Source organism: Eleutherodactylus coqui, chromosome 5 (assembly GCF_035609145.1).
Source record: "Eleutherodactylus coqui strain aEleCoq1 chromosome 5, aEleCoq1.hap1, whole genome shotgun sequence".
Classification (NCBI taxonomy): Eukaryota; Metazoa; Chordata; class Amphibia; order Anura; family Eleutherodactylidae; genus Eleutherodactylus; species Eleutherodactylus coqui.
In genome coordinates this window covers 66948634-66975984 of record NC_089841.1, presented here as the reverse complement: position 1 = coordinate 66975984, position 27351 = coordinate 66948634, and positions in this window count along the sequence as shown.

Below are 27351 nucleotides of genomic sequence, written 5' to 3'. Positions count from 1 at the left end.
GCTGGCAGGGAATGAAGCCTTACTGAGGAGAGGCTTCTTTCTGGCCACTCTGCCATACATCCCAGATTAGTGGAGTGCTGCAACGATGGTTGACCTTCTGGAAGTTTCTTCCATCTGCACCCAGGATCTTTGGAGCTCAGTCAGTGACCATTGGGTTCTTGGTCCCCTCTCTTATCAAGGTCCTTCTTCCCCTGATTACTTACTTTGGTGGGTTGGCCAGCTTTAGGAAGAGTTCTGGTTGTTCCAAACATCTTCCATGTAAGAACTATGGAGGCCACTGTGTTCTTGGGAACTTTCAGTGCAGCATAAATTTTTTTGTAGCCTTCTCCATATCCCTACATCCACACAATCCTGCTTCTAAACTCTATGGGCAGTTCTTTCCTTCTCATAGCTTGGTTTTGACTCTGATATGTATTGTAAGCTCTGAGACTTTATATAGACAGGAATGTGTCTTTCCCAATGATGTCCAATCAACTGAATTTACCACAGGTGAACTATAATCAGGGTATAGAAACATCTCAAAGATCATCAAGAAAAATGGGAGGCCTCCATGGCTAAATTTCAAGTGCCATACCAAAGGGTCTGAATTAAGGATGAGCGAGTATACTCGCTAAAGCACTACTCGTCCGAGTAATGTGCTTTAGACAAGTATCTCTCTGCTCGTCCATAAAGATTCGGGGACCGCTGCGGCTGACAGGTGAGTCGCGGCGGGGAGCAGGGGAGAGCGGGCGGGAGAGAGGGAGAGAGATCTCCCCTCCGTTCCTCCCAGCTCTCCCCCGCAGCTCCCCACTCCGCAGCGGTCCCCGAATCTTTAAGGACGAGCAGGGAGATGCTCGTCTAAAGCACATTACTCGGACGAGTAGTGCCTTAGCGAGTATACTCGCTCATCCTTAGTCTGAATACTTATGTCAATGCAAAATGTTAGTTTTTCATTAAAAAAAAAATGTACAAAGTTTTCTAACATTTTGTTTTCACTTTGTCATTATGAGGTATCGAGTGCAGAATCATGGGAAGAAACTTCATTTTTTTTAACTTGCAGAAGGCCACAACACAGCAAAATGTAAAAAAAGTGAACGACCCAATGGACCTTGATTTCTAATATAATGTAGTCTGAATGTTACCTAAGTCATAATTATAGACAAACACAATGAAACTAATAACACGCAAATAGTTTTAGCCGTCAGTTTTTTTTATTAAGCACATTGAATAAACATCCACAGTGCAGAGAGAAAAAGGAAGTAAACCTCGGTGCTAATGACTTCTCTAAGAGCTAATTGGCAAAAGGTGTTTCGATTGGGGAAATAAGATTGGAAGTGTGGTTTTCATATGTGCTTTGCTCATTAAATAAAGGCACACAAAGCCTGGTTAGTGAAAAATGTGTTAAATGAAGGTAGATTGGTTAGTATGAAACATGCCTCAATGCAAATAACTTTCAGAAGAACTTTCATCTGTGAAGATGTGATAGAGAAACACAAAAAGCTGGAAAAGGCTAGAAAAGCATTTCTAAAACCCAGGTGCACATCAATCCACAGTTAGATAAATTATCTACAAATGGAGAAAATTCAGGACTGTTGTTATACTCTCCAGAAGTGGGTATCCTGTGAAAATCACTCCAAAAATTGACAATGGTCAATCTTGAAGGAGATGAGAAAGAAGTCAAAGGTAACAGCAAAAGACGTACAGAAGACTTTGAAAACTGCAGAAAGTTCTGTTCGTGTGTCTACTATTGGAAGAACACTGAACAAGAATGGTGTTCAAGGAAGGACATTGCAGCTCTCCTCAAGTTTGCACGAGACCACCTGAATGTTCCACAGTACTTCTGAAAAAGGTTCTATGGACAGATGACACAAAAGAATAGCTTTTTAGTACAAATGCACAATGCTATGTTTGTAGAAAAAGAACACTACACACGCACACCAAAACCTCATCCAAATCGTGATGTATGGTGGAAAGAGCAGCATGGTTTAGGACTGTTTTGTTGCATCAGGGTTTGGACTCTTTGTGATCACCTAGGTAACAATGAAATCTAAGGTGTATCAGAAAATCTTACAGAAAAATGTAAGACCAGCCATCCAAGCTGAAAAGATATTGGATTATGCAACAAGACAATGACCCAAAGCACACAAGTAAATCAACTAAAGAATGGGTGAATTAAAAGATTTGTGTTTTGGAATGGCCGAGTCAGAATCCTGATCTTAACCCTATGGAGATGCTGTGACATGACCTAAAGAGGGCTCTTTATGCAATACATCCCAGAAATATTGATGAACTTACACACATTTGCAGGGAGTGCTGGTCCAAAATTCCTCCTAAATGTTGTGCAAATTTTATTAGCAACTACAGGAAACACTTGGTGGAGGTGATTGTGTTAAAAGAGGATCTACAGGTTATTATATATAAGGATTCTCTTATTCTGCACTGTTGATGTTTGCTCCAGGTGTTCAATAGAAGACACGTACAGTACAACTGTAATTAGATTGCATTTATTTATAATTGTGACTTGGATAGCAATCAGACCACATATTAGTAATCAATGCAAAAATCCAGGTAATCACAAAGGGTTCCCTTACTTTTCTAGCAACTCTATGATTGACTTTGGAACAAATAGTATTCCAAACCAATCTCTCCTCTTCAGTGTGACTATAAAGCTCCTACTGTTTTTCACAGTATCAGAGCCTGAGTGTTTGTAGTGGTGCCATTATCACCACACCTACTTTAAAAGCCTGGATGGGTGTGAACGGTTTACCATTGCCAAGAACATTTGGCACAGGGTACCTAAAGATATGCTATGTGAATGCCTTAAAGTAAGCACAGCATTGTGTGTCTAGTAGGCAATGTTACAAGGTTTATTATTATGGTGTAGTTATTTGAAAAAAGGCTAACCGCTCGGCATGTCAGTACACTGGTTTTTGCCATCTTGGTTTATCTGATGAGGGTCTCTGTAGACTTGGCTTTAAAGGGTCATTGACTTCTTATTCTGGAAGTTTGGAAAAACCCATCAGTTTGTAGGTTGTGGCTCATCACTAACCAATGACGTTGAAATACAGTTGCTTAACCAGGTGTAGTACACTTCTGATGTACAGTTTAAAGGCCCTTTTATACCAGATGACCTGTCAGGCCAGATGCCCAACAGGCTGTCCCATCGATGATCGTGCCTACGCTTTCACACAGGAATGAGCATCATTAAGTGAATGGAGGTGGAGTGGGGCCAGGGATCATTCCAACCCACCCACTTCCATTCACAGTAAACAGGCATAAATGGATGACTGCCTCTTTACAGGGGTCCATTGCTCAGTTTTATGCATTCATAAATTAAACGGTCAATGAGAAGAGAGCAAATTCGGCGTTTATTTGGGGCATACATTTGCACTCAATGATAATCATTCAGGGCCTTTAATCATTCTTCCTTCAGCCTCATTCCCAGATGCTTTTTTTTGCTGAAGAACCAATCTAACAGAGCCCCGAAAGCTATAACCCATGTCTATTCAGCAACTGAAAAAAACTGGCCATACTGACAGGTGTTAAGACCTACTCACTCTTCCCAACTTGTGACTTTGTGCTTTGGACTCCTATTTAATTGTCTAATTAGGGCAACACTTGTCAATATGGCCGTTTAGACATATGGACGGCATAGAAGGGAAGTGCTGTGCTGTGACCCAACTTCATAAGCCAGAGTACAGAGCTGCTGCAGCAGCTTCTGCTATGGATGCTGCCATCACCTATTAGTTTGCATGGTGTGAGACAGTGACTGACAAAGTGCTGGAGGGTGGATACGTGCCACCAAGCGGCCTGGGCTCGGTGGAGGAAGCCAGCATTTCTGTGTCAGTGACGGTATGTTACTGACACGTTGTAGTTTTTGTAAGTGGCTCCAAGCCGCATAGTCTGGGCCGGCTTTTCCTGGAGTGGTCAAAGTGAAGGGTGGGATGGCCACTCCCACGTACCAGGTGTGGCTGGTAGCAGGCCTTATAAAGCCTGGGCCTGCAGGTCAAAGATAGAGAGAGAGTGTCTGGCTGAGAGCCAGAGAGAGGGCTCTGTGGAGCAAGGAGCCCAGCGTGTGGTCTGAGAGCGCCAAAGGCGAGGTTGACAGGGTGACGCCCCTAACCTCAACACCCAGGAGGGTGTGGTGAGACCTCCACAGGTCTGAGGACCGGACTGGCTGTGTGCAGCAAGCAAGAAGTATTCTGACAGTGAGTAGTCAGGAACAAGCATATGTATAGTGAGCGCTCAGACGAGCAGGTGTTTATTTCCGTTTTGGTTTTGTTTCTGCTGCAATAAACCCAGGCAAAGCCTGGACTAAAGAACGTTGTTGCCCGGTGTCACTGTCTCTGGCCGCGGATGCCCACGCTGCTACTGCCCCTAAACGCTAATCCCTCACATATGGTGTTTGGATGCGGGCAGCGGTCTTAAAGAGACATACACCAGTTAATGGACATTCTGCTGCAGCAACTGGAGAACCGTTGCTAAGGGCAACCGCCCAAAAAGAGATTGTCTGAGCGTGCCATAACCCCATGTCCCGGGTGGAAGCTGCAACGGCGCAGCAACCAGATACAGCCAGTATGGAGGAATGGCTTAAGCAATGGATGCCAGAGATAGTGCTGCAACAGGAGACCATGGCTCAGCAGCGGAAAGCACAACAGGAGGCCATGGCTCAGCAGCTGAAAGCCCATGGAGAGGCTATGCGGGTGCAGTGGGAGGAAAGGCAACTCCTAATAAAGCAGTTGGCTACATTGACAGAGTCACTCAAGACTACAGGGAATGAGCCCCTTATACGACAAACTGAAACGGATCACACGGCTGTGTTGGATGAACAAGCCCCTAAGTGTGAAAAGTTGAAAACACAGTTGGAGAAAGAAACTAGTGTTCAAGAGGTGGAGCAGCTGAAAACAAAAAGTGCAGCTCTCTTAAAGGAGAAGGAGCATTTTGAGAGGTTGGCTAAGGAGGAAGCTGATCGCCGAGTGTTGCTGCAACAGATGAATGTTCAGTATGAACAGCGCTTAAAAGAGATGAGAAGTAAGAAAAAAAAGTTTAAGGAATATCTTTCATCAGCCCATGAAGAGATACAAGACCTCAGAGATGTAGCCAGAGATGAGGCTGACCGCAGAGTATGTCTGGAGGCACAAGCTGCGCAGTATGAACAGGACTGTAAGAAACTGCAAATGAAGACCCAAGAGTTAGAGATGACGTGTTGCAAGTTAGAAAGAGCTTCTACAGATGCACGTAATCAAACTACAGGTTTACAGAATCAGGTTGCAGAGTTGAAAATGCAGCTAGCAAAGAAAAATGGTGACTGGGAGCACCAAGTAAGTCAGCTCAAGGAAGAGCTGGAAATACAGAAAGCTGTGTGCAGTCAGACCAAAAAGCAAGCAGAGTTCTTGGAAGACTTACTGGGTCACAAGGAAAACCAGGAAGTTCTGCTTGAGAGACTGGTGTCCCAGCTACAGATGAGCTTGGATGAGGAAGCTGAACTACATGGAACCCAAATCCAGGAGCTGGAACGGAGTCATGCTGTAGCTGTGGGGAAACTGTCCAAGCTGTTGAAGCAACTTGAAAAAGTGAAAGAAACATTGGAAAGTGAGTGTCTTGAGCTGTCCCAAAAGGTGAAGGGGTTGTTGGAAGACAAGTATGCATATGAATGCAAGAAAGACACAGTAGAGATGCAGCTTCAAGAGCTACAAATAAAGATAACGAAAGGTGACAGTGTGCAGACAGCATTGTCTGAGCAGGCTGCAGGAGAAGCTGGAAGCTCAGAGTGAAGAGTCTCAGAAGTTACTGCAAGAACAGAAGCAGCAGAAGCTTGGTCTCAGTGCACACCTGAAGGCTATGCAAGATGAGAAAAATGTGCTCCTCAAGCAAATAGGGGAGGATGCAAAAGCTAAGAGAAACCTATCAGAGCAGATTGCAACACTTCAGGCTGAGGTGGTGGATCTGGAAGATAGACTGGAGAAGAGTGCTGTGTGTCTGGATTCTGTGGAAGAGCAGAAACGAGAAATACAAGGAGAATTAGAAACTACAAGGCAGCAGTGTGAAGAGAAGACAGCTGCCTGTAATAAGCTCGAGAAGGTTAAAGTACATCTTCAGCAAGAGATAGAAGGTGCTTCTGTGAAGCTTGGTCTCCAAAAGGAGCTTGTGTCCAAACTAAGAAAGATGCAGCAACTATGTGAACAGCAGCTTACAGAGGAGAAAATCATGTCTGCAAGATATGTCACTGAATGTGAGCGTGCTGAAGAAAGGGTCCATATGAAAGAGACCGAAGTGTTAACTTTAACACACACCCTGAAAATGATGTCAGAGAAGGAAGAGAAACTGTATGAGAACCCTGCATGCTGGGTCACGGTTGAAGAGCAAGACAGTGAAATCCTAGAAGTGGAAGCGCTAAATCAGCTGTTTTGTCTTCAAACTGATGTCTATGATGAACTTGAGAAGTGTACAGTGAGTCTTCAGCAGGAAGTAGAAGACATTAGTGTGGAGCTTGGTTACCAATGTCAGATGGCATCCAACTGGGAGAAGAAACAAAAGATGTGTGAACAGTGGCTTACTGAGGAGAAGTCAGTGTTTCCTAAAGTTGCAAAAGAAAAGCGTAACAAGCTTGTGCGCACTGAAATGCAAGACTGGATAAGCACCAAGACAGATGCTGAAAAGAGAACCCTGATACGGGGAAAGCTAAACGGGGTGTTCCAACAATCGGTAGAAGGAATGGAGTCCTTGTTGGAGAATATTAAGAAAGAGACTGAATCGCTAACCCTGAAGCGCTCCCTAAAGGTAGTGTCAGAAAAAAGAGCAGAGCTTCAGCAGTTCTCAGAGAAGTTGTGCACGAAGATAAAATGCTGTAAATCACATAGCCAAGCGGCTGAAAGAAGTGTTCTGAGACCAGACATGTCTAAAACCCAGTTCAGACAGAAAAGAAAAAAGGGGATTTTGTTAAGGAATCTGAAAAAGTTACAAGTAGTAAAGAATGCCAAATTATGTTTACAAAGGGAGACTACTGAAGCTCAGAAGGTCTCACAACTGGCCGCAGAAGTCTTGAAAGAACTGCAGCAAAAGAATAGTGACGTACAAAAGCAAACCCCAAAAGTGAAGAAACTGTTTGTCCAAGTGGTAGAAGCCTATCACAGGGATGCTGGCTCCAAGGACCAGCTCATCAGTGAACTGAATACTACCAAGAAAAAGTCAGAGTCAGAGGTAAAGGAACTGGAAGAACACAGAGACAAGGTTCTTGCACTAGAAAGAGACCCCTGAGCCTGGAGCTTTGACCCTGGAGGGCCAAGAAGAAAAGACTTTGAGCGTGGGACCAAGGCCCAACACCCAGGCCTTGGCGAGGACGCATTTCAGGACAGCTAAGTGTCCGAACCCACGGGCTCGAACAGAGGAGGAGGGTATGTGAGACAGTGACTGACAAAGTGCTGGAGGGTGGATACGTGCCACCGAGCGGCCTGGGCTCGGTGGAGGAAGCCAACATTTCTGTGTCAGTAACGGTATGTTACTGACACGTTGTAGTTTTTGTAAGTGGCTCCAAGCGGCATAGTCCGGGCCGGCTTTTCCTGGAGTGGTCAAAGTGAAGGGTGGGATGGCCACTCTCATGTACCAGGGGTGGCTGGTAGCAGGCCTTATAAAGCCTGGGCCTGCAGGTCAAAGATAGAGAGAGAGTGTCTGGCTGAGAACCAGAGAGAGGGCTCTGTGGAGCAAGGAGCCCAGCTAGCCCAGCGTGTGGGCTGAGAGCGCCAAAGGCGAGGTTGACAGGGTGACGCCCCTAACCTCAACACCCAGGAGGGTGTGGTGAGACCTCCACAGGTCTGAGGACCGGACTGGCTGTGTGCAGCAAGCAAGAAGTATTCTGACAGTGAGTAGTCAGGAACAAGCATATGTATAGTGAGTGCTCAGACGAGCAGGTGTTTATTTCCGTTTTGGTTTTGTTTCTGCTGCAATAAACCCAGGCAAAGCCTGGACTAAAGAACATTGTTGCCCGGTGTCACTGTCTCTGGCCGCGGATGCCCACGCTGCTACTGCCCCTAAACGCTAATCCCTCACAATGGGCATCATGTAATATCATCGCATTCTTGCTGTAGTTAATGCAGGAGAAATTTGTGGCTGCCTGCATTTTCTACCAGCAATACCAACTTAACACCATAGATGTCAGGTACAAGTGTTGCTGAAATGAGCTGATCACTAGCGCGACCTTGTTTAGTGGGGTTATTTAAATGGGAGAGTCCCTTTAAATTGCTGTTGCCTACAGTCAGCTACAATGGTGATTTTAATTGGGACACTTAACTGTAAATAAAAAGATGGAAAATAGTGTAGATTTTAAACTATTCTCTATTTATTTACACGTATCGTCAAAACAATCCCTCCCCTAAAAGGAGTTGTTGGAATCTAATGAAACTTTCTATGATTGTAACGTTGATATAAGTAAGCGATTACAATATCAAGGATTTAGGAAAATTGAAAACATAAAGGGAGGCTCTAGTACCCCGTTGGGCCACCTCTATCTTGGATACAAGATGTGATACAGGGGGGGGGGGGGGGCGGCTGGGGGGGGCATACAGGCTCTAGTACCCTGTTGTACCAAATTAGCTAGGATACAAGATGTAATACAGGCAGGCATGAAGGCTCTAGTACCCTGTTGGGCCACCTCTATCTTGGATACAAGATGTGATACAGGGGGGAGGGGGGGCATAGAGGCTTTAGTACCCTGTTGTACCACATCTAGCTTGGATACAAGATGTGATACTAGCGAGTATGGAGGCTCTAGTACCCTGTTGGGCTGCCTCTAGCTTGGATACAATATGTGATATGGGCATGCATGTAGGCTCTATTACTCTGTTGGGCTGCCTCTGGCTTAGATGCAAGATGTGATACAGGTGAGCATGGAGGCTCTACTACCTTGTTGGGCTGCCTCTAGCTTAGATGCATGATGTGATACGACGGGTATGGGGGCATACAGGTTTTGTATGGTATTTTACAGCATATCGCTCCACATTTGCTGTAAGTGAGCCTCTACATTGTGCAAACCCATAGGATGTCGCAGTTGGCATCCCAGATGGTCCCATTTTTTTTAATTTTTTTTTTTATTTTTGGTGATAAATCTGGTGACAGGGCAGCCACGGAAGTGTAACAATGTTATGGAGAGATTCCTGTGACCCCCTTGTGTGTGCGGCCGAGCATTATCCTGCTGAAAGATGCCTCTTGGAAGCCGCCATGGGAGACAACATATGTTGCTACAGAATGAATATATCGCTGAGCTGTCATTATCCCGCATCCACTGGTCCCAACACCTCCTAACATCATAGAGGCGTCTAGTGGTCAACAAGCTCTACACAAGCAGTAGATGTGGTCCACTACACACTAGTAGCCTCTGAGAGCCTTTTATAGGCCAAGGGTAGAAACACATTTAAACCCTCAGGTGGCATTACCATTCATCTAACCACGCCACAACTCTAATCATCTGCATATCTGTCTGAGATGTAACTGCATGCCACGTTTTGCACCAAAGCGATAACAACTTCTAGGTGCTGTTTTTTTGTTGTTTTTTTTTCTTTTACAAAAAACGTATTTCCAGTTGAGTTCCTCAATAAAATCCTAAGCTTGTCATTGGCTAAACCAGACAGTAAAGTCTAAACTTCGGACTCTACCCTCTGGTTTAGCCAACGTCAAGCTTAGGTTGCCAAAGAGGACACATCCCTGCAACTGATAACTGATATGATCTCATTATGCTCAGATTCAGCAACATATCCCAGCTTCAACATCAAGAGGAGAACATTTTCTGATGCTTAGATGAATATGCCACCTAATAATTAGTGTCAACTGCACATGAGGTGCCAGCCCTGACATAAGTGGCTATTAAAGTTCATGAACCATTGCATTGACGCTATTTTGTGCATCAGGGTGTGCCTTATATGAAACTAGCAGTGGATATCTTTCTGTGAGTGAGAAGATCCCATGGACATGGGACTTGTTTATCGACCTCATTCTGATATTTGTCACAGTACTGCATCGTCTAATTAATCATTCAAGGTGTTCACTCTCCCTGGAGCCAAAGTAGATTAGTAGGTCTGTGTTGTGCAATGCCCAACCTGTGCTACTGCCAAACACCTTAACACAATGCAGATTCATTAGTTATTTAACTTAATGCGAGATTAATGTCCTCCGGAGAGCAGTTTGAGAGCAATCGATTGGTGTTCATGGTGGTACTGTTTGACTATTATAGAAGCTTTGATGAGACAGACGTTGACACCACATTGGCAGTCCATAGGGATGAACCAGGTCTGATTGGAGTTTTGCCAACCTTCTAATCAATCTCCAACCTGTCCATCATTAGAATACATTGGCTTAATAGACTTGCCAAGTTTTGGACTCACTTTTGGTAAGCCCAAGTAAATAATTAGACAAAAATGGAAAGATTAGGTAAATTAGTGAACTGAATAAATCTCTAATGCATCATAATTCGAATTTGGTAATAGATTATTTAATGACCTAATTTCCAAATCTAATAAGTACACATAATATGGAAGGAGGAAACAAATTTCCTTAAAGCCGCTTCACATATGTCCGTTAATTGGTATTGTGTCCCTTCAGAGTGTTACAGTAGCATTGTTGGAAAGTGGTAGTGGAAGTGATCCCATGCTTTCTTGTGAGTATTTTTGGCTTTTGCATCAGTTGTGACATCAAACGTCTCTCTGCAGTAATTGAAGCTTCATTCACACTAGCATATTTTGGTATTTCAATGGACCATCTAATTGTAAGGGGTAGAAGTTAACATTAAAATTAGGGGCATATCCCTTTAAAATTAGTTTGTAAGTGGGTGCTGGCAAGTTTGATGTGGTGGAGCCGAAAAGTGGCCAGGTGCCATCTTGATGACTTGTTACACGTACAGAACTCAAAGAAGGGACGTGCGTTGGCGGAACAAAACATTGCTGTGAAGATGAGCAGCATCAACGAATGAGTGAGATAGAAATTACTATCCCGTTACCAATAGTGCCACACTCATCAGCACCCATCTGCACATATGGCTATAGAATATATACAATCTGTTTGCTTGAGTGACTCTGAGCAGGCCGAGCGACAAAGCCTTTTTTATCAATCATGCTAACTAAGGGGGCCTTGGGATTTCGTACTTATGGTACACCAGTTCTGGCCACCCAGAAAGTAGAACTGCACCAGTGTGGCGGAATGCTGCCGAGTCCGAAACCCCCAATGCCATGTTGTGTAAGGTACCACTGGAGCACCTTTCATAACCAAGAATTATAATTTATGATTTGGGGCATCTATCAGATGCTCTAATAAGGCTTATGCAATCGATATCCTAGTTTAAGAGGTCTGAATTCCAGCAATGTATCCAGAGGTATGAAATCTACATACTGGACATTTACCATCTGTTGAACTCTACTATGGAAATGACTTTTTTCTCCTGTTAGTTGGTAACAAGGTGTTAGGAATAAAAACTGAGTCACATGATTGTGAGAGTCATCTTCGTTATCTCACGCTGATCACCGAGTCACATATATGTTATGTGTATCCTGTCGATGAGGTGCCAGGTAGAGATGAGCGAACGCGTTCGTCCGAGCTTGATATTCGTGCGAATATTAGGGTGTTCGGGATGTTCGTTATTCGTAACGAACACCATGCGGTGTTCTGGTTACTTTCACTTACTTCCCTGAGACGTTTGCGCGCTTTTCTGGCCAATTGAAAGACAGGGAAGGCATTACAACTTCCCCCTGTGACTTTCAAGCCCTATACCACCCCCCTGCTGTGAGTGGCTGGGAAGATCAGGTGTCACCCGAACATAAAAGTCGGCCCCTCCCGCGGCTCGCCTCAGATGCGGTGTGAGTTAGATGAGGGACAGTGCTGTTTGTACCGGAGCTGCTGTAGGGAAAGAATTGGTAGTTAGTGTAGGCTTCAAGACCCCCCAAAGGTCCTTATTAGGGCCACTGATAGCTGTGTGTTGGCTGCTGTTAGCAGTGGCAAATTTTTTTTTCCTCAAAATCGGCAGTGCAGAGCATTGCACCCGGCATTAGGGACAGAAGTGCTGCATAGGCAGGGAGAGTGTTAGGAGTGAGTGTAGCCTTCAAGAACCTCAACGGTCCTTTCTAGGGCCATATTTATCCGTGTGCAGTACTGTCCAGGCTGCTGTTAGCTGTGCTGCATTTTTTTTTTTGCTTCTCAAAATCGCCTCTGCAGACCATTGCACCCTCCATTGATACTGCAGGGAAAGAATTGTATAGGCAGGGCGACAACACAGTTGTTATTCATTGAATATACGCAGTGCTGCCTTTTGGTGCCAAAAAACGGAAAATAATTAAATTTGTCCTGCCTCTGTCCGGCCTAACGCCGGTGGACACGTGTGAGCTGCATCTGCAACCTGTAAAAATCAGACGCACCCAGCTACGCTTTACTGCTGGCTTCGCCATTTGCTTTCCTTAATTGGGAAAAAAATACCTGCTCTGCCAGAGTTATAATAACTCTGCTACCCTCACGTTCTGTGACACATAAGCAGGGACACAGCACAGTTATTAAACTTCTCATGTTCATTGAATATACGCAGTGCTGCCTTTTGGTGGAAAAAAACTGAAAACAAATCTATTTGTCCAGCCTCTGTCCGTCCTAAGGGCTGTGGACACGTGTGAGCTGCGTGAACAACATTGCTAAATCATACGCACCCAGCTACGCTTTACTGCTGGCTTCGCCATTTGCTTTCCTTAATTGGGAAAAAAATACCTGCTCTGCCAGAGTTATAATAACTCTGCTACCCTCACGTTCTGTGACACATTAGCAGGGACACAGCACAGTTATTAAACTTAGATAATTCATTCACTAGAGGCAGTGGGGCCTTTCGTTTTCCAAAAAGGGCAAAAATTATATTTGGCCTGCAGTCTTGCGCCAATTTATTTCCTGCCTGTGAAATCAAATCACTGGTAATACAGCATGCTGAGGGGTAGGGGTAGGCCTAGAGGACGCGGCCGAGGACGCGGAGGGCCAAGTCAGGGTGTGGGCACAGCCCGAGCTCCTGATCCCGGTGTGTCGCAGCCGACTGCTGCGCGATTAGGAGAGAGGCACGTTTCTGGCGTCCCCACATTCATCGCCCAATTAATGGGTCCACGCGGGAGACGGTTATTAGAAAATGAGCAGTGTGAGCAGGTCCTGTCCTGGATGGCAGAAAGTGCTTCGAGCAACCTATCGTCTACCCGCAGTTCTGCGCCGTCCACTGCTGCCAATCCGAATCCTCTGTCTGCTGCTCCTCCTTCCTCCCAGCCTCCTCACTCCACTACAATAACACCTGCTCAGGAGCGGGAACACTCCCAGGAACTGTTCTCGGGCCCCTGCTTAGATTGGGCAGCAGCGGTTCCTCTCCCACCAGAGGAGTTTATCGTCACTGATGCCCAACCATTCGAAAGTTCCCGGGGTCCGGGGGAAGAGGCTGGGGACTTCCGCCAACTGTCTCAACAACTTTCTGTGGGTGAGGAGGACGATGACGATCAGACACAGTTGTCTTGCAGTGAGGTAGTAGTAAGGGCAGTAAGTCCGAGGGAGCAGCGCACAGAGGATTCGGAGGAAGAGCAGCAGGACGATGAGGTGACTGACCCCACCTGGTGTGCAACGCTTACTCAGGAGGACAGGTCTTCAGAGGGGGAGTCAAGGGCATCAGCAGGGCAGGTTGCAAGAGGCAGTGCGGTGGCCAGGGGTAGAGGCAGGGCCAGACCGAATAATCCACCAAGTGTTTCCCAAAGCGCCCCCTCGCGCCATGCCACCCTGCAGAGGCCGAGGTGCTCTAAGGTCTGGCAGTTTTTCACAGAGACGCCTGACGACCGACGAACAGTGGTGTGCAACCTTTGTCGCGCAAAGCTCAGCCGGGAAGCCAACACCAACAGCCTCACCACCACTACCATGCGCAGACATATGATGGCCAAGCACCCCGCAAGGTGGGACGAAGGCCGTTCAGTGCCTCCGGTTTGCACCCCTGCCTCTCCCCCTGTGCCCCAACCTGCCACTGAGATGCAACCCCCCTCTCAGGACACAGGCACTACCGTCTCCTGGCCTGCACCCACACCCTCACCTCCGCTGTCCTCGGCCCCATCCAGCAGTGTAGTTCAGCGCACCGTCCAGCCGTCGCTTGCGCAACTGTTGGAGCGCAAGCGCAAGTACGCCGCCACGCACCCGCACGCTGAAACGTTAACCGTCCGCATAGCAAAATTCATCAGCCTTGAGATGCTGCCGTATAGGGTTGTGGAAACGGAGTCCTTCAAAAGTATCATGGAGGCGGCGGCCCCGCGCTACTCAGTTCCCAGTCGCCACTACTTTTCCCGATGTGCCGTCCCAGCCCTGCACGACCACGTCTCCCGCAACATTGTACGCGCCCTCACCAACGCGGTTACTGCCACGGTCTACTTAACTACGGACACGTGGACAAGCACAGGCGGGCAGGGCCACTACATCTCCCTGACGGCACATTGGGTGAATTTAGTGGAGGCTGGGACAGAGTCAGAGCCTGGGACTGCTCACGTCCTACCCACCCCCAGAATTGCGGGCCCCAGCTCGGTGGTGGTATCTGCGGAGGTGTATGCTTCCTCCACTAAAGCACCCTCCTCCTCCTCCTCCTCCTCCTCCTCCTCCTCCTCCTCCTCCTCCTCCTCCTCCTCCTCCTCTGTCTTGCAATCAAGATGTGTCAGCAGCAGCATGTCGCCAGCAGTCGGTGTCGCGCGGTGTGGCAGCACAGCGGTGGGCAAGCGTCAGCAGGCCGTGCTGAAACTACTCAGCTTAGGCGATAAGAGGCACACGGCCCACGAACTGCTGCAGGATCTGACACAGCAGACCGACCGCTGGCTTGCGCCGCTGAGCCTCCAACCGGGCATGGTCGTGTGTGACAACGGCCGTAACCTGGTGGCAGCTCTGCAGCTCGGCAGCCTCACGCACGTGCCATGCCTGGCCCACGTCTTTAATTTGGTGGTTCAGCGGTTTCTGAAAAGCTACTCACGCTTGTCAGACCTGCTCGTAAAGGCGCACATTTCCGCAAGTCCCACACGGACGCTGCCACACTGCGCACCCTGCAACATCACTTTAAGCTGCCAGTGCACCGACTGCTGTGCGACGTGCCCACACGGTGGAACTCTACGCTCCACATGTTGGCCAGGCTCTATGAACAACGTAGAGCTATAGTCGAATACCAACTCCAACATGGGCGGCGCAGTGGGAGTCAGCCTCCTCAATTCCTTTCAGAAGAGTGGGCCTGGTTGGCAGACATCTGCCATGTCCTTGGTAATTTTGAGGAGTCTACCCAGGTGGTGAGCGGCGATGCTACAATCATTAGCGTCACCATTCCTCTGCTATGCATCTTGAGAAATTCCCTGCAAACCATAAAGGCAGCTGCTTTGCGCTCGGAAACGGGGGCGGGGGAAGACAGTATGCCGCTGGATAGTCAGGGCACCCTCCTGTCTATTTCTCAGCGCGTACAGGAGGAGGAGGAGGAGCATGAGGAGGATGAGGAGGAGGGGGAAGAGACAGCTTGGCCCGCTGCTGACGGTACACCGGCTGATTGCCTGTCATCCTTTCAGCGTGTATGGCCTGAGGAGGAGGAGGAGGAGGATCCTGAAAGTGATCTTCCTAGTGAAGACAGCCATGTGTTGCGTACAGGTACCCTGGCACACATGGCTGACTTCATGTTAGGATGCCTTTCTCGTGACCCTCGCGTTGCACGCATTCTGGCCACGACGGATTACTGGGTGTACACACTGCTCGATCCACGGTATAAGGAGAACCTGCCCACTCTGATTCCCGAAGAGGAAAGGGGTTCGAGAGTGTTGCTATACCACAGGACCCTTGCGGACAAGCTGATGGTAAAATTCCCAGCCGACAGCGCTAGTGGCAGAAGGCGCAGTACCGAGGGCAAGGTAGCAGGGGATGTGCGTAGATCGAGCAGCATGTACATCCCAGGCAGTGCAACAGTCTTTAAGGGCCTGGCCAGCTTTATGGCTCCCCACCAAGACTGTGTCACCGCTCCCCAGTCACGGCTGAGTCGGCGGGAGCACTGTAAAAGGATGGTGAGGGAGTACGTAGCGGATCGCACGACCATCCTTGGTGACGCCTCTGCCCCCTACAACTACTGGGTGTCGAAGCTGGACACGTGGCCTGAACTCGCGCTGTATGCCCTGGAGGTGCTTGCTTGTCCTGCGGCTAGCGTCTTGTCGGAGAGGGTGTTTAGTGCGGCTGGGGGAATCATCACAGATAAGCGTACCCGCCTGTCAACCGACAGTGCCGACAGGCTAACACTCATCAAGATGAACAAAGGCTGGATTTCCCCAGACTTCTGTTCTCCACCAGCGGACAGCAGCGATACGTAAGCAATACGTAGGCTGCACCCGCGGATGGAAGCTACGTTCTCTCTCACCATCCAAAACGGGGACATTTCTGCTTCATCAATCTGTGTCTAATATTCCTCCTCCTCCTCCTCCTGCTCCTCCTCCTGAAACCTCACGTAATCACGCTGAACGGGCAATTTTTCTTAGGGCCACAAGGCTCACTCAAATAATTTTTCAGAACAATTTTTATAAGTTTCAATGCGCTTAAAAGCATTGGAACTTTAACTTGAACCAATTTTTCGTTACACTGGGCTGCCTCCAGGCCTAGTTACCACTTAAGCCACATTAACCAAAGCGATTAATGGGTTTCACCTGCCCTCTTGGCTGGCCATGGCCAATTTTTGGGATGTACATTAGTACTGTTGATACAGCAATTTTTGTGGGCCCTCGCCTACAGTGTAATCAAATTAATTTTTAGCCCACCTGCATTACAGCTGACGTTACCTCAGCTGTGTTGGGCAATGCAATGGGATATTTTTATGTACCGCCGGTGGGTTCCAGGGAGCCACCCATGCTGTAGGTGCACACTGAGTTTTTAATACATCTGTACACTTCTAAAGAACCCGTCTGACTGGGGCATGCAGTGTGGGCCGAAGCCCACCTGTATTACGCACGACATTACTACCTCAGCTGTGTTGGGCAATGCAATGGGATATTTCTATGTACCGCCGGTGGCTTCCTGGCACCCACCCAGGCAGTGGGTCCACAGGGAGTTTAACCTACATGTGTCCACTTGTAAAGAACCCCAGTCTGACTGGGGCATGCAGTGTGGGCCGAAGCCCACCTGCATTAAGCACGACATTACTACCTCAGCTGTGTTGGGCAATGCAATGGGATATTTTTATGTACCGCCGGTGGGTTCCAGGGAGCCACCCATGCTGTAGGTGCACACGGAGTTTTTAATACATCTGTACACTTCTAAAGAACCCCAGTCTGACTGGGGCATGCAGTGTGGGCCGAAGCCCACCTGTATTACGCACGACATAACTACCTCAGCTGTGTTGGGCAATGCAATGGGATATTTCTATGTACCGCCGGTGGCTTCCTGGCACCCACCCATGCTGTGGGTCCACAGGGAATTATAAATGCATCTGTTTCCACTTATAAAGAAACCCAGTCTGACTGGGGCATGCAGTGTGGGCCGAAACCCACCTGCATTAACCCTTTCCAGTCCACTGTGTGACCTGTGAAGACATTAGGGTTTAAGGCTGTACAGCTCCGTTGTTGGTAGACGTCCGTCGGGGTTCTCTTACTGTATATTGCCAGCCTCTCTGCTGTCGGAGCCTATCCTACGTGTCAGCTCATGCAGTACTGGCTTTAGCCAGCATATAGCGCCGTTGTATAACGGCAGAAAAAGAGTAAGCCCCCTAGGAAAACCATATACAAATTGGATTGGAAAGGGTTAAGCACAACATTACTACCTCAGCTGTGTTGGGCAATGCAATGGGATATTTCTATGTACCGCCGGTGGCTTCCTGGCACCCACCCATGCTGTAGGTGCACACGGAGTTTTTACTACATCTGTACACTTATAAAGAACCCCAGTCAGACTGGGGCATGCAGTGTGGGCCGAAGCCCACCTGCATTAAGCACGACATTACTACCTCAGCTGTGTTGGGCAATGCAATGGGATATTTCTGTGTACCGCCGGTGGGTTCCAGGGAGCCACCCATGCTGTGGGTCGACAGGGACTTCACAATAGGGAGTTGTACCTGCCTGTGTCTATGAATTAAAAAGCCCGGTCTGACTGGGGCATGCAGACACCTTGACAGAATGAATAGTGTGTGGCACATAGGTTCCCCATTGCTATGCCCACGTGTGCAGCTCCTGATGGCGGTGGCACAGGATTCTATTTCTCATTGCTTCTGTACAGCATTGTGGGCTATCGCTCCGCCACTTTTAAAGAGGGTCGCTGCCTAGCCGTGCCAACCTCTGCAGTGTGTGCCTGCGGTCCCTCGTCATGGCAGACGCAATTCTAAATAGACATGAGCGTGGTGTGGCATGAGGGCAGCTGAAGGCTGCCCAGGGACACTTTGGTGTGCGCTGTGGGGGGGAGGGGGTGCGGTTGGGCAGCATGTAACCCAGGAGAAGTGTCAGTGGAGTGTCATGCAGGCAGTGATTGTGCTTTGTTGTAGCTAGTGTGGTGCTTAGCAAAGGTATGCCATGCTAATGAGGGCTTTTCAGAAGTAAAAGTTGTTGGGAGGGGGGGGGCCCACTCTTGCTGCTATTGTGGCTTAATAGTGGGACCTGTGAACTTGAGATGCAGCCCAACATGTAGCCCCTCGCCTGCCCTATCCGTCACTGTGTTGTTCCCATCACTTTCTTGAATTGCCCAGATTTTCACACATGAAAACCTTAGCGAGCATCGGCGAAATACAAAAATGTTCTGGTCGCCCATTGACTTCAATGGGGTTCGTTGTTCGAAACGAACCCTCGAGCATCGCGGGAAGTTCGTTCCGAATAACGAGCACCCGAACATTTTGGTGTTCGCTCATCTCTAGTGCCAGGTATTATTCACCGAGGCGTTTTATCATCCTGTATCTATCAGTAATCCTTGTGGGTGCCAGTGGGTGTAACTGGTAAGTAGGATATTCCGCTACCTACGCTAACAGCAATATTGGATAGGTCATCAATATCAGTTTATGGGGATCCTATCATCCTCGCTGATCAGCTATTTGCAGGAGCAGCAGTGCATATAGCTCTAAAGCTTGTACAGCAGTTGGGAACAACGATGCAAGTGAATGGAGCTGATCTTACAGTACCATTTACAGCCACTGCACAATGTATGGAGCTGGCTCTTGCAAACATGTGATAGGTGCAGTTGCCAGTAGTCTGACCTTTGCAATCAATTGTTATTATTGCCCTATTCAACTGGGAGTGAGGACGTCTGGAGTTCAGAGGGAAGAACGTCTCCTAGTAAGCGTGTGTGTTACGTTTGTGTGAGCTAATAAGCACCGGGCCCACACAAACAGGACCCAGGATAGGGACTGCCAACCGGAAACCAACACTCCCCTTGCATACCAGAACACATACAGATGGAATTGCTGTAATAACTACAAGGTATTGGTTCATATATTGGCCCGAATACGTAAGCCCGCAAGCCGCGATCAAGGCTCCTCGTTGTCTTGCGGAGTTAGCATGCCAGACACACAACCACATAGAACAGGACACTTCATTCCTCATGTCTAGCTACCTGCACAGACATACAGAACATTACACTGTTCACATCATATACACAAAACAGAGCTATCCACACCTAATATTTGGCCACATGCACAAACGCTGGAAATAATACTGTTCATCCACGCAACACAGATACAGGCATGCAAGACCAACAAACCCTAGAGTGAAGGGATACCAGCTTCCTCTTGCAGAGGGAGGATATTTATCTGCAACCACACTGGTGGTGATTTGCTAGCAGGAAAACACCACATCCAGCCAGCACAATCATTCCACACCTGTGAGGCTGTGCTGCTAGAAACCTATGTGGTACAACAGATCCCAGCCAGCGCAACCCTTACAGTGTGAGAATGAAAGTGCGAAAAAGGAATGAAATCTTGTCAAGAAAATGTTACACTTGAAAAGTGTACTACACAAGTGATTTGTTGGAGAATCAAAGCTGGAAAAGTGTGAGTAAAGTACAGCCATGCAACTCTGGTTGTTTTCTTGAAACTTCACTATTCACTTTATTTCGTGCCATGTGAATAGTGGCCTAGAAGAGGTGCTGGCGTCACGTGACATTTATGTTAGAAGCCAGAAACATCATAAGCTTTAATGATCCGTTATGTTCACTGTGCTTGTGGCCAAGCTAGGCCATGCTTACACCGCTGTCAGAAGACATCATTAAGCCATCCATGATCGCTTTCGTAGTTTCCCTGTGGTCTCCCCCGCAATGGTGGGCCTCCCACATACACGGCGGGTGCTGGCTGTTTTTGACAGTTGACACCTGCTTGAAACAACCGCAATCGGCGATTACACTGATTGTGGTTGTTAACTCTTTAAATACTGCTATTAATTTTGACAGTGGCATTTAAATGCCTCAATCAGCATGCTTCCATATGTTAATACTTACATTCCAATAATGGCCCCCTCTGCACCATCATACCATAATTGTTGGCCCTTCTGTGCCCTTACACCCTAATAGTGTCTGAGCCACTATTAGGGTGTTAAGGCACAGAAGGGACCACAAATTGGAAGTGAGGGCACAGAAAGGGCCACTATTAAGAGTCTAAGGGCACAGAGGGAGCCAGTATTTCCACCATTATTGCCACTGTGGCCCCTCAGTGCCCTCATATAATTCACATCCTGCAGGAATGTTAGACTACGTCCTTCTTCCCATACCCAATCTCTCATGCTGAAGTCACTTTAATTTTCTACTCACACAGGTATATACTGATAACATCAGTTCAGCTTCTCTCCCGGTTTCCATCCTGTTTCAGCACAGGAAGTGCGAGAGCCAGGGGGAGGAGCTAAGGGCTGTTATTATTGAGAAACGCTGTGTATGCTGTATCTACTTGTGTAAGTATGTTACAGAATTACCAGGGATATATGCCTCCTTTGTACAAATGTAGTCTAATCACAGGCACAATAAATTTAAAAAAATCACAGAAAAATATAGCCGGATGTAAAAAAGTCTCGCTGGTATGAAAAAACTCACGTCTCTTTAAATATTGCGTGAGACCTCACATTGATAGATAAGTGGACCCATTCTGGGATGCCTGTTGATGAGGATATTTTCACTGTCTGTCCAGGATATGTCTACCATTACAATATGGAAAGGTATTATCCATGGTGCAGTGTAGTACTGCACTGTATATCTGACATTTGGTCACTGTAATTACAATATGTGGCTCCAGTATTGCAGTATATCTGCATTAATGTGAGGTCGCACCTTGAGGAATACTATGCTGTTACATTCTTATTTGGTTTGTAGATCCTTAAGGCTTGAGTATTGTTCTAAAACATAAATCTCACCAGTGAAATCATTGGTATATTCAGAGTACATGGTGTAGCATATATTAATTGTATTGACTGTATCTAACATCTATATAGTTTTTAGAATACTTTATCGGCATCTGCCACCAGTTTTGCAGTAGGGGTGTGTATATCATCAACGATCAACTCCCTGTTAGAAATGAAAATTGACTGATACATTGATATACTGTAGACTCAAAATGGGAGTTTCTGGGATGTGGGGTCTGGTCCAGATCTGCCTATGTGGGTGACAACACATGGTATATAATTGTTCCATATACAATTGTTGATGATTTGAAACTTTACTGTGACACAGGACATTAGTTCATGGTCCCTGATGAGCCCCTTGAATCTAGGGGTGAAACGCGTAGGATGTGGGTTCTGGATATAATGGTGTCATCGATATTAATCTTCTATTAAGTAATTTTTTACATTAATCTTTATAGAATATTTTTGTCATTTGGAGTAGCAATCCTAGAACAACGAAAAAATCTATCTTTTTTTGTTAAATATCTACTAGTTGGATCAGATCTCTTTTTTTCCTGATCCTTACTATTGTTTACCTTCCCTTCGCAGGGTCATCCTTCTCAGGGTGGTCACTCTGCTATATCATCTGCAGGTTACTGCTTAGGATAGATTAGGGTGGAAATAGATTTTTTATTTGAATTAATAAAAGTTCTGTTTTATTATGATACCGCACGCCCTTCTGTAATTCGAGTACCTGTTTAAGTAGAAAATTAAAATAACTTCTGCATGAGAGGTTCGGAGTCGAAGCAGGATCTTATTGTTGAAATAAGACACAGATTAGATATTTAAAAAAAAAAATTGACAGTGAGGGTGATCAATGCATGGAACAGGTTGCCACGGGAGGTGGTGAGTTCTCCTTCAATGGAAGTCTTCAAACAGAGGCTGGACAGCGACATCTCAATGATTTAATGAGAGTTGCACCTGCAATTACCAGCACTAGCCACTGCACATGGGGCGCAGCTAACTGCTACCGTTTTCCCCTGAAAATAAGACCTTATCTTATATAAATTTTTGCCCCAAAAGAGGTGCTAGATCTTACTTTCAGGGAATGTCTTATTATACTTACCTAGCAGGCTCAGTCCAGGTTCCTCTCACTGCTCTACGGAGCTCCAACACGCTTCTTACAGTCCTTGGCTGCCCACAGAAGATTGGTTCTTTGACTGCTGCTCAGCCAATCCATGCAGCCCTCGATGAACCAATCACAGCCATCGCATTGTGGAGGCGGGATTTACGAATTGGTTAGCCACGGCATTGATTGGACAATTTATAATTCCGTAACCAGGAAGTGATCTTCGGTGGGCGGCCAAAGACTGCAAAAAGTGCGTCGGAGCTCTGGAGAGCAACAGGAGGGACCTGAACCGAGCCTGCTAGGTAATGTTTTTTTAATATAATGCAACTAGGGCCTATTTTCGGGATAGGGCTTATATTTCAAGCCTCCCTGAAAATCAAGAAAAATCAGGTTAGGGCTTATTTTCAGAGCAGGTCTTCTTTTGGGGGTAAACTGGGTACTTTTTCCTACCCTGTGTGTTTTGCTGGTGACAGTAAGCACCCAAATAGCTGAACTGTCTGGGTCCCAAGCAGCCGACCCCATTGAGCAGCTATTAATGAGAATAGGTCATCAATAGAGATGAGCGAGCCTACTCGGTAGGGCAGTTACTCGAGCGAGCATCGCTCTTCTCGAGTAACTGCTTAGTGATCCGAGCCGGCTCGGGTGGGCTGCGGACTACAATACACACCACAACAAAGCATATTTTGTCTGTCTGCTTTGCTGCTATATACAGTGACAGCAGCAGAAATATTCCCTCGCCCAATGTACAGACCATATTTTGCATAAGCATGTAAATGTGATGTAGCAACTTTATCTGGTCCGTCCAAGAGAACCCTGTTTAAGTTCTCTGCTGGCATAAAAGCTTTCACACCAGTAGAGCAATATATCCTCTGTAGAATATCTTTTCTTATTAACAACAGGCCACATGTTATATAGGCATATAAACGTGATGCAGCTTTTCAGTCCTGTACTCAAATATATAATAGATGCTAGTTACGTTCTGCCTATGTTATACATGGCTATATCATGTTATGCTGGCATCCAATGAAACTGCTACCCTTATGCAAGTTGGAGGACACATTTGGTGACATTGGCAAGCTGTCTTCCTGCTGATTGGCTACACACTCACCTCTGCAGCAGGCACTAAGGGAAATTTAATTTTAGCCAAAAGTCGGTTCAGACTAACCCATTTCAATTTTGCAAAAATCAGGAAGATTTTATCATCCGACCGATCAAGAGAAGCAACACTAGTCACAGACACATTTCTGTGCTGAACAGCTTGCAATCTAAATATAAGTAAATACCCTGGGATGAGGTTAAACCATTGTGTGGTTTGCAATTGACGAGAGCTTTAAAACATTCTGTCTAGAGATGAGCGAGTGTACTCGCTAAAGGAAAATACTCGAGCGAATATTGCCTTTTGCGAGTACCTGCCCGCTCGTCTCAAGAGATTAGGGTGCCGGCGGGGGGCAGGAACGGCGGGGGAGAGCAGGGAGGAAAGGGGGGGGGGGTCTCTCCCTCTCTCTCTCCCCCTCGCTACCCCTGTTCACTCCCGCAACTCACCGCTCACCCCCACTGGCACCCGTATCTTTTGAGACGAGCAGGCATGTACTCGCAAAAGACAATACTCGCTGGAGTATTTGCCCTTAGCGAGTACGCTCGCTCATCTCTAATTCTGTCCCTAATTTGCATTGTTCTTGGTGAATCTGGTGGCATGAAGTGTGCTTCACTTACGGCACAAGTCACAAGAAGTTATAACATGGGATGTGGTCAGAGGATCAGGCCATATTCCTATATGAGTCAGTCATGTTCTTTCAATAACTGACTTAACATAACATAAAGGAAAAGGTTTATAGAGTCCCATTAACTGGAAGTGTAGACAAAGGCAAGTGCAAGCCAAGAATTTTCTGGAAAGAAAAACACACAATTATTGGGACTTATTACACATTCATTGTAGGCTAGCGTGAAGAAACACAGAGTATAGTCATAGACACAGTTACAATAGTGCTGTTACTCATGGATAGCAGTAAAAGATGGTATAAAGAGCAGCTCCAGTCACTAATAAAAAGGTCAATAGCACAGTAAACAATTCAAAATTATATGTTTATCTATAGGTTTTTATATAGAATATTCCTTGCATCACATTGCAGATTTTATATTCTCCTTAAAAAAGAATCAAATTCATACTGTGCAGATTATCACTCCCTTCTAAGTAATGCATAATGGTTAAAAACTACAATATTGCCCCCTATGTACTAGAATATAACTATTATAATACTGCCCCTATGTACAAGAATATAACTACTATAATACTGCTCCTATGTACAAGAATATAACTACTATAATACTGCCCCTATGTACAAGAATATAACTACTATAATACTGCCTCCTATGTACAAGAATATAGCTACTATAATACTGCCCCCCTATGTACAAGAATATAACTACTATAATACTGCTCCTATGTACAAGAATATAACTATTATAATACTGCCCCTATGTACAAGAATATATCTACTATAATATTGCCTCCTTATGTACTAGAATAAAACTACTATAATACTGTCCCCTATGTACAAGAATATAACTACTATAATACTGCTCCCTATACACAAGAATATAGCTACTGTAATACTGCCATCTATATACAAGAATATAACTGCTATAATACTACCTCCTATGTACAGGAATATAACTACTACAATACTGCCCCTATCTACAAGAATATAACTACTATAATACTGACCTGCTATGTACAAGAATATATCTATTATAATACTGCCCCCTATGTACAAGAATATAACTGTTACATTACTGTTCCCATGTACAATAATATAAGTAGTATAATACTGCCCCCCTATGTACAAGAATATAACTACTATAATACTGCCCCCTATGTACAAGAATATAACTACTATAATATTGCTCCCTATCTACAAGAATATAACTACTAAAATACTGCCCCCTATGTACAATATAACTCCTATAATACTGTGCCGTATGTACAAGAATATAACTACTATAATACTGCCCCCTATGTACAATATAACTCTATAATACTGCCCCTATGTACAAGAATATAACTACTATAATACTCCCTCCTATATACAAGAATATTACTACTATAATACTTCTCCAGTGTACAAGAATATAACTGCTATAATACTACCCCCTATGGACAAGAATATACCTACTATAATACTGCCTCCTATGTACAAGAATATAACTACTATAATACTGCTCCCTATGTACAAGAATATAACTACTATAATACTGCCCCCTATGTACAAGAATATAACTGCTATAATACTTCTCCAGTGTACAAGAATATAACTACTATAATACTACCCCCTATGGACAAGAATATACCTACTATAATACTGCCCCCCTATGTACAAGAATATAACTACTATAATACTGCCCCCTATGTACAAGAATATAACTACTATAATACTTCTCCGATGTACAAGAATATAACTACTATAATACTGCTCCCTATGTACAAGAACATAACTACTATAATACTGCTCCCTATGTACAAGAATATAACTACTATAATACTGCCCCCTATGTACAAGAATATAACTGCTATAATACTTCTCCAGTGTACAAGAATATAACTACTATAATACTACCCCCTATGGACAAGAATATACCTACTATAATACTGCCCCCCTATGTACAAGAATATAACTACTATAATACTGCCCCCTATGTACAAGAATATAACTACTATAATACTTCTCCGATGTACAAGAATATAACTACTATAATACTGCTCCCTATGTATAAGAATATGCGTACTATAATACTGCCTCCTATGTACAAGAATGTACCTACTATAATACTGCTCTGATGTACAAGAATATAACTAATATAATACTGCCGCCTATGTAGAAGAATATAACTACTATAATACTGCCCCCAATGTACAAGAATACAGCTACTATAATACTGCCTCCTATGTACAAGAATATAACTACTTTTATACTGCCCCCTATGTACAAGAATATAACTACTATAATACTGCGCCCTATGTACAAGAATAAAACTACTATAATACTGCCTCCTATGGACAAGAATAAAATACTATAATACTGTTCTCTATGTACAAGACTATAACTACTATAATACTTCTCCAGTGTACAAGAATATAACTGCTATAATACTACCCCCTATGGACAAGAATATACCTACTATAATACTGCCTCCTATGTACAAGAATATAACTACTATAATACTGCTCCAGTGTACAAGAATATAACTGCTATAATACTACCCCCTATGGACAAGAATATACCTACTATAATACTGCCCCCTATGTACAAGAATATAACTGCTATAATACTTCTCCAGTGTACAAGAATATAACTACTATAATACTACCCCCTATGGACAAGAATATACCTACTATAATACTGCCCCCCTATGTACAAGAATATAACTACTATAATACTGCCCCCTATGTACAAGAATATAACTACTATAATACTTCTCCGATGTACAAGAATATAACTACTATAATACTGCTCCCTATGTATAAGAATATGCGTACTATAATACTGCCTCCTATGTACAAGAATGTACCTACTATAATACTGCTCTGATGTACAAGAATATAACTAATATAATACTGCCGCCTATGTAGAAGAATATAACTACTATAATACTGCCCCCAATGTACAAGAATACAGCTACTATAATACTGCCTCCTATGTACAAGAATATAACTACTTTTATACTGCCCCCTATGTACAAGAATATAACTACTATAATACTGCGCCCTATGTACAAGAATAAAACTACTATAATACTGCCTCCTATGGACAAGAATAAAATACTATAATACTGTTCTCTATGTACAAGACTATAACTACTATAATACTGCCTCCTATGTACAAGAATATAACTACTATAATACTGCTCCTATGTACAACAATATAACTACTATAATACTGC